This window comes from Salvelinus sp. IW2-2015, unplaced genomic scaffold, assembly GCF_002910315.2.
Source record: "Salvelinus sp. IW2-2015 unplaced genomic scaffold, ASM291031v2 Un_scaffold560, whole genome shotgun sequence".
Lineage (NCBI taxonomy): Eukaryota > Metazoa > Chordata > Actinopteri > Salmoniformes > Salmonidae > Salvelinus > Salvelinus sp. IW2-2015.
In genome coordinates, this window is record NW_019942573.1 from 857,458 (window position 1) to 865,240 (window position 7,783).

The following is a 7,783-nucleotide window of genomic DNA, read 5'->3' on the forward strand; positions in this document are numbered from 1 at the left end:
CTTAGCTTTGCATCTGGAGCCGAATAAGAGCTTTTGGAGTGACAGGTCAGCCATTTTGTCAGTTTTCCACGGCGCGCAAAGGAGCTCGACATTGTCTTCTGAAAAGCGTTCGGTATACATGGCGAATATCTCCGGCTCTGATTTTATTTGATACATATGAGAAAAAAAACATAAAATAGGATTTTTCAACCGAGTTTGATCAGTTTATTCAACGTTTATTGGGACTTTTGGAATTTTTCGTTCCAAGCGCAACGTTTTCTTGGACACGTGAGCTCGACATGACTAGCCAAAGTTGCTAATACGAAAGAAGAAATGGACATTCTTAAACCAAACAACGATTTATTCTGGACCAAGGACTCCTTGCACAACATTCTGATGGAAGCTCAGCAAAAGTAAGACACAATTTATGATGTTATTTCGTATTTCTGTGGAATATGTTGACCCTAACAGGGCGGAGAATATGTGAACGCTGTCTCACAATAATGCATTTTGTATTTGTAGGTGATATATTTTTAAAAAATCTAACACAGCGGTTGCATTAAGAACCAGTGTATCTTTCATTTGCTGTCCAACATGTATTTTTTAGTAAAGTTTATGATGAGTTCTTTATTAGATTAGGTGAATGTCCAAAATATTCACAATGTATAACCACGATTTGCAGCTCTAAATATGCACATTTTCGAACGGTGACTGCAATGTAAAACTACGATTTATACCTCTAAATATGCACATTTTCGAACAAAACATAAATGTATTGTATAACATGATGTTATAAGACTGTCATCTGATGAAGTTTTCAAAGGTTAGTGATTAATTGTATCTCTATTTGTGGCTTTTGTGAAAGCTATGTTGGCGTTGAAAACATGGCGTTGTGTGTTTGGCTATTGTGGTGAGCTAACATAAATATATATTGTGTTTTCGCTGTAAAACATTTTAAAAATCGGACATGTTGGCTGGATTCACAAGATGTTTATCTTTCATTTGCTGTATTGGACTTGTTAATGTGTGGAAGTTAAATATTTCAAAAAAATCGCTCTGCGAAGGCAGCGGAATGTTGTGGGTGTTCCGCTAGCGGAACCCCGGGGCGAGAAAGGTTAATAACCTCTAAAAGTCTAAGCCGGTCCGGGGGGGAAGAATTAAGCTAATATAGAATTGTTTTAAGATGGTCATACCATGGATCATTTAGCTATTTTATTTGAAATTGTAGGTCCACTTGGTCCAAAAAATATATACATTACCAATCAAAAGTTTGGACACACCTCCTCATTCAAGAGTTTTACTTAATTTTTACTATTTTCTACATTGTAGAATAATAGTGAAGACATTAAAACTATGAAATAACACAAATGGGGTCATGTAGTAACCAAAAAAGTGTTAACCTTTCTAGGACACACGTTCCGCTAGCGGAACCCCACCACAACATTCCGCTGAAAAGGCAGCGCGGGAAATTAAAAAATATATTTTTTAAATATGTAACTTTCACACATTACCAAGTCCAATACAGCAAATGAAAGATAAACATCTTGTTAACCTCTCTTGGGCACGTGAGACGTTAGCGTCCCACCTCTTCAACAGCCAGTGAAACTGCTGGGCGCCAAATTCAAATACAGAAATACTCATTATAAAAATTCAGAAAAAAAACATATTTTACATAGGTTTAAAGATTAACTTTTTCTGAATCCAACCACAGTGTCAGATTTTAAAAATGCTTTACGGCGAAAGCATACATTACGATTATGAGAACATAGCCCACAAGACAAATCATTACAAACAGTAGCCAGCCAGATAGAACCGTTACACAATTTAGAAATAGAGATAAAATTAATCCCTTACCTTTGATGATATTCATATGGTTGCACTCAGCAGACATTCATTTACTCAATAAATGTTCCTCTTGTTCGATAAAGTCTCTTTATACCCAAAAACCTCAGTTTTGTTTGTGCTTTTTCTTCAGTAATCCACAGGCTCAAACGCAGTCAAAACAGGAAGACAAAAAAATCCAAATTGTATCCGTAAAGTTAATAGAAACATGTCAAACGATGTTTATATTCAAACCTCAGGTTGTTTTTAGTCTAAATAATCTATATATTTCAACGGACAATAACGTCGTCGATATAAAATGTACCAAAGAAACGCACTCTTCTGGTTGTGCGCAAGAAAGCTCTGTGAAACTTTAGGGTCCACTCATCAGACTGTCTTACTTCCTCATTTTTCAGAATACAAGCTGAAACTATTTCTAAAGCCTGTTGACATCTAGTGGAAGGCATAGAACTGTAAGTTGAGTCCTAAGTCAAGGGATACTGTAATGGCATTGAATAGAAAACTACAAACCCTTAAAAAACGACTTCCTGAATTTATCTTCTCAGGTTTTCGCCTGCCAAATCAGTTCTGTTAAACGTCACAGACACTATTTTAACAGTTTTGGAAACTTTAGTGTGTTGTCTATCCAAATCTACCAGTTATCTGCATATCATATTCTTCTGGCCTGAGAAACAGGTTGTTAATTTGGCATGCATTTCATCACAATTCCGAATGCTGCCCCCTCTAGAGAAGTAATCTCTACCATCGTGTCCGATTTAAAATGCTTTACAGCGAAACACAACATATGATTAGTTAGATCACCACCAACTCCAAAGAACACACAGCCATTTCCCAGCACAAGATAGAGTCACAAAAAGCAGAAATAGAGATAAAATGATCACCTAACCTTTGATGTCTTCATAGATGAAAACTCATAGGACATCATGTTACACAATTGTATGTTTTGTTCGATAATGTGCATATTTATATCCCGAAATCTCAGTTTATATTGGGCCCATGTTCAGAAATGCCTCCAAAATATCCGGAGAAATTGCAGAGAGCCACATCAAATAACAGAAACTCATCAATAAACTTTGGATGAAAGATACATGTTTTACATATAATTAAATATACACTTGTTCTTAATGCCAACGCTGTGTCCAGTTTAAAAAATCTTTACGGAAATATCGTTTTGTGTTTGTAGTTACGGAATCCTCTGCCTCTCCTTCTAGACTATCGGCTGCCTTCTGATCCTGTGAACCATCAGATCCTCCTCTCCACCCTCTCCGAGCTGGGCATCTCCGGCAAGTCCAGCTTGGATTGCGTCCTACCTGACAGGTGTCGCTCCTACCAGTCAGGCGTGGCGAGAATCTGTCTCCGCAACGTGCCTTCACCACTGGTGTCCCCCAGGGCTCTGTTCTAGGTCTCCTATTCTCGCTATACACCAGTCATGGTCTGTCTTATCCTCACATGGTCTCTCCTATCATTGCTATGCAGACGACACACAATTCATCTTCTCCTTTCCCCCCTCTGATAACCAGGTGGTGAATCGCATCTCTGCATGTCTGGCAGAGCATATCGTGTGGATGACGGATCACGACTCAAGCTGAACCTCGGCAAGACGGAGCTGCTCTTCCTCCGGGGAAGGACTGCCCGTTCGCTGATCTCGCCATCACGGTTGACAACTCGATTGTGTCTCCTCCCAGAGTGCTAAGCACTTGGCGTGATCCTGGACAACGACCCTGTCTTCTCAACTAATCAAGGCGGGCTGACCCGTTCTGTAGGTTCCATGCTCTACAAATTCGCAGAGTACGACCCTGCCTCAACGCAGGAAGCGCGGCATCCACGTGCATCGGATACTGCACTCGGGGCTCCTGCCGCATAAACCAAGCTACAAACCCCGTTCGCGTGTCAACTCTTCCAAGCTCTGGTCTGCTACTCCGTGTAGGCACCTGGCTCCTTGGTGTAGCGATTAAAACCGCCAGTTCAACTCCATAGAACGCCGCCATGCCGTCGTGCTCAATAGTTTAGTCACGCCCGTCCTCCGCTCTCGCTCCACTGGCTTCCAGTGAAGCTCGCATCCCTAACAAGACCATGCTGGCTTTGCCTACGGCAGCTGTGAGCGGAAACGGCACCTCCGTACTTCAGCTCTGGAATCCAGGGGCCGCCTACACCCAAACAAGCGGCACTGCGTTCATCCACCCTCTTGGCCGCTCGCCTCCCTACCTCTAGAGGAAGTCACATTCCCGCCCTCAGCCCAGTCAAAACTTGTTCGCTGCCCTCTGGCACCCCAATGGTACGCGCAACAAACTCCCTCACGACGCAAGCCGTCAGGCGAGTCAATCACCACCTTCGCGAGACACTCGAAACCCACCATCTTTAAGGAATAACCCTAGGCATACGCATAAAAGTAATCCTTCTTAACGCCCACCCTTTAAAGAGGTTAGTAGCACTATTGTTAAGTCTGCGTTAGTTCGCACTGGATTATAAGGCCTGCAATGCCACATTTGCTAAGTCTCCGTCTAGCGAAAGCAGCGCTGCTAAGACTTTAAATGTAAGTCATAATGCGTATGTCACGATGGAGCTGGGCTGCTGGCTGTGTGTCCCAAGCATAACGATTATGCGGCTCCTTTTTTCTAGGTTTATGCAGTTAAACGACTTTAACATTGGCCAGCTGTCAATGAGCATGATTTGTGGCCGCCGCCCAAAACAACTCGGTACTGAAACGTCTTAGTGAGTTTCAAGACAACTGGGATCTCGGGCAAAACGAGCTACGACTGGGAATAAAAAAAAAAATACATTTTGAACTTTCATCCAACTCGGAATTATAAATGGGATCGGGCTCTTTCTAGTGCCTACGCCTGAAAGATCACTGAAGTCATCATGACTCCAATTTTTTATTGTGAGTTCCCAGTTGTCTTTGAAAGCAGAGAGATGACAAAGTCTGATGACAAAATTTGGTCACAAAGGACTGTTCAAGTGAGGACAGCAAAAGTAAGTTCCCTAAAATGTCTTGTATACTGCTGAATAAACTGACGTACTATGCAGGGAGATATGAATACGGTAGCTAAGAAAGTATTAGCTAAGTGTAACAATTTGTTGTCACCCCTGACCATAGAGAAGCTGTTTATTCTCTATGGTGGTTGAGGGTGACAATGACTAGGGTGGGTATCTGGTGTTTAATCATTATGTTGGCTGGTAATGTTTCCCAATCAGAGGCGCTGTTTATGTTGTCCTCTATTGGTGATCATATTAGGCAGCCATTTTCCCTTTGTGCTTTGTGGATCTTGTGTTTGTGGTAGCTGCCTGTTGAGCAGCCAGAAAGGCATGTTTCATTTGTGCTTGTTTTGTTTGGTGAGTTTTCAATTTATAAAAATATGTTGGAATCTAGCATCTGCTGCTCCTTTTGGTCCAATCATTTCGACGAACGTGACATTTGTGTAGTAAGCTGTTAGTAAGTCATGTGCTCACCCTAATAATTTGGTCTATTTTTCACTCTTAATTTTGCTACTGTTTTGCTTGGTGGTGCACATGTAGCCATAACCTGTTTTTGAAAATGTTAATCATTGACTATGTGTAAGAGTCTTTTCATTGTCTGCTTATATGCCTGTATTTCAACCTCTGCTGAATAAATGATTTGGTGTAGGGAGAACACGGCCCCATGTTCTGAATTCTGTCGCTGGTACTTTCAAAAGTGCTGAACAAATAGTATATGTTGATACGCCCATCCTAGCTCGCTCACTTAATGTCTTAATCAAATTATGGATTGCTCTTTATCGACTTGTCGTCCCTTAATGCCATAGTTTTGTGCATCTCAATTGTTCAGAAACCAATTGTTTTAAGCAGTCAGCTGTCAGCTATGTTTCTTTGAAGGCAGTAAATGAGGGCTGCTGAATTGTTCACTGCAGACAAGGCTCTGCTGATAGCCAGGTGTAGAGTGGTTATAGTCAATATGTATTGTTCAGTGTTGTGCTGTTGCTTTGCTCGTATGCATCCCACATGTATTTTTCCCCCACACGATTTACATGCTAAAAATCGCCACTGGACTGACTGTATGCTGTCGTGGTGGGGCAGCATGCGTCAACGTGTTCTATGACTCTGTGGGCTGAACCTCAATGCTGTTGAGGCCGCTGTGCTCCACTAAGAGCTAAAATAAAAGTAAGTCATTGTCTCTCCCCTCATTCGTTTGAAAGCTTTCCACAGGGATGCTGGAAAACTTTGGACGGTGGAGCCCATTCCTATATACACTGGGAACTTGAGTGTGAAAACCCAAGCAGCGTTGCACGTTCTTGACACCACCAGTGGTCCTGGTATACTACATACCCGTTTCAATCGGTACTTAATATTTTGTCTTGCATTTCATTGCCTCTGAATGGCACACACACAATTCAATGTTTTCATTGTCTCAAGGCTTAAAATGATTTGTTAACCTGTCTTCTACCCTTCATTCTACACTGATTGGAAGTGGATTTAAAACCAGTGACATCAATAAGGGATATAGCTTTCACCTGGTCATTCTATGTATTTGGAAAGAGCAGTGATCAGTTTATATGACTTTACAAAATTTTCAGCTTATTGAAATTACAGTCTTGAATACTCTATCACGCTTCAGGGGGAAACGCTTGATAGGCTTGACGAACAAAATTAACTAGCAACAGACAACCAGAGCACACAGGTATATAATACCAGGGTATAATGAGGAAGATGGGCCAACACCTGGAGGGGGTGGAAGACGGGTGAACCTAGTCTGTGTCTTTTTTTTCCTTAATGTCCCGTACACTCTCAGGTTGTACAACTGAGATATACAAAGCATCTTTGAGCACTTGTTTTAAAAATGTGTTGTCAACCTGAGCATGTATGTGGACATATATGTGTTTTGGTTTTCAGGTTGAAGTTGACCTTCATCCAGCCCTCCTCAAGATACGAGTGACGAGAATGATATCAAATGTCTGTGTGGTGCTGTTTCTACATATTGTCCATAAATTTGTTTTATTTCATTTGATAGACATGAGAAAGGTGGGTCTCCATTAAAACCATGTTTAAACTGATTGACCCATGAAAACCAGAGGTGTGGACTCGAGTCACAGGACTTGGATCTCGAGTCGACTGAGTCACAAATATGATTGCCTTGCAACTCGGAACTTTGACTTTACACCAATGACTCGTGACTTGACTTGGCCTTGAGTCTTATGACTTGACTGACTTGATACCTCCAAGCCCAAATATTAAAATTATGCTAATTCAAAAAAAGCTCTTCAATTTATGGCAACCGCTGTGTCAGATTTCATAAAGCTTTACCGATAAAAGCACACGCATGCATAATCTGTGTACAGCGCTCAGACAACAGCAAGCCATCGCCATGTTGTGGAGTCAACAGAAGTCAGAAATAGCATTATAAATACTCACTTACCTTTGGATGATCTTCCATCAGACATCGCAGCTCCAAAAATCCCAGGTCCTCCCAATAACACTTTTTGATTTGTTCCGATAGTCATACTAATCTCCTCGCTCATCCACATCACCTCCTTTCTTTGTTTGTGACCTCTTAACGCTACACAACACTCACACAGCTACGAGGCGGGGCAAGTCAGGCCGAAAGGACGACGAAAAGTCATATTCCAGTTCGTAGAACCATGTCAAACGAAGTATGAACAACTCTTTAGGATGTTTTTATCTCCCCCACGTCATAAATCCTTCAATAGTGTTCCAACGGAGAATTCCTTTGTCTGTAGAAATGCGATGGACGCAGAGATCGCTTTCACGTGAGTACGTGTGATGAGCTCATGCACTCTGGCAGACCATAACTCATCAGCTCCATTCCCCGCTCTTCACAGTAGAAGCATCAAACAAGGTTCTACAAAACTGTTGACATCTAGGTGGAAGGCTTAGGAGTGGAATTATGACCAAATTGCACTGTTCTTGGATAAGGCACAGAGTGTGAAAAACTACAAACCTCAGATTTCCCACTTCCTGGTTGGATTTT